The sequence below is a fragment of the Hevea brasiliensis genome, chromosome 5 (assembly GCF_030052815.1).
Source record: "Hevea brasiliensis isolate MT/VB/25A 57/8 chromosome 5, ASM3005281v1, whole genome shotgun sequence".
Taxonomy (NCBI): Eukaryota; Viridiplantae; Streptophyta; class Magnoliopsida; order Malpighiales; family Euphorbiaceae; genus Hevea; species Hevea brasiliensis.
In genome coordinates, this window is record NC_079497.1 from 32,338,845 (window position 1) to 32,339,788 (window position 944).

Sequence of the window (944 nt, forward strand, 5' to 3'; positions counted from 1 at the left end):
GCTCCTATTAGTTGATCAAACAAATCATCGATATGAGGTAAAAGGTACTTGTTCTTTGTGGTTACTTTGTTCAATTGCCTATAATCTATGCACAACCTCAAAGAACCATCTTTCTTCTTAATAAACAGTACTGGAGCACCACCCTTTGTCCACTAGATCTTGTAACTATTCCTTTAACTCATTCAATTTTGTAGGAGCCATTTTAGAAGGAGGGATAGAAATAGGTTTAGTACCAGGTATTAAATCAATTTCTGGTAAACTAGGTAGTTCCTCTAGAAAAACTTCTAAGAACTCCCCTACCATAGGAACTAACCCTAGTCCATCTCTTTTCACATTAACTTCTTTAACATGAGCTAGGAACCCTTTACATCCTTTTTTGAGCATCTTTCTGGCTTGAATAGTAGAATTCACCCTTTTTAGAATTGGTACCTAATCTCTTTGAAACACTACTTCTGGCCCATCTTGTCCCCCTAAACTTCACTACCTTATTCCTATAGTCCAAAGTAGCATAATTGACAGAAAGCTAATATGCCCTAGAATGATGTCAAAATTAGTTAACTCTAGAACCATTAGGTTAGCTGGAAGGCATCTGTTTTCAACCATGACTAGATAGGAGTAACAGATTATCTCTATCATTGAAGGGTCACACTTAGGCCCATTAACTAACAAAGGACACTTTAGCTTTGAAACCATCAATCCTAGCCATTGGATTGTATCATGGGTAACAAAAGAATGTGAAACACCCAGATTAATCAAAACATGCGCACTGAAGCTTCCTATATGAATTTTACTTATACTACTGTGTTGGAGGTGTTCACTTCCTACTATGTCATGGTAAAGATCCTAACTGGTGTTATAAAACCCTTTTCTTTGAGAACCTATGTTAGATGAAGAAGTCCTTCTTCCTCTCCCTTGTCCTCTTCCTTGAGAAGGAACCATAAGAA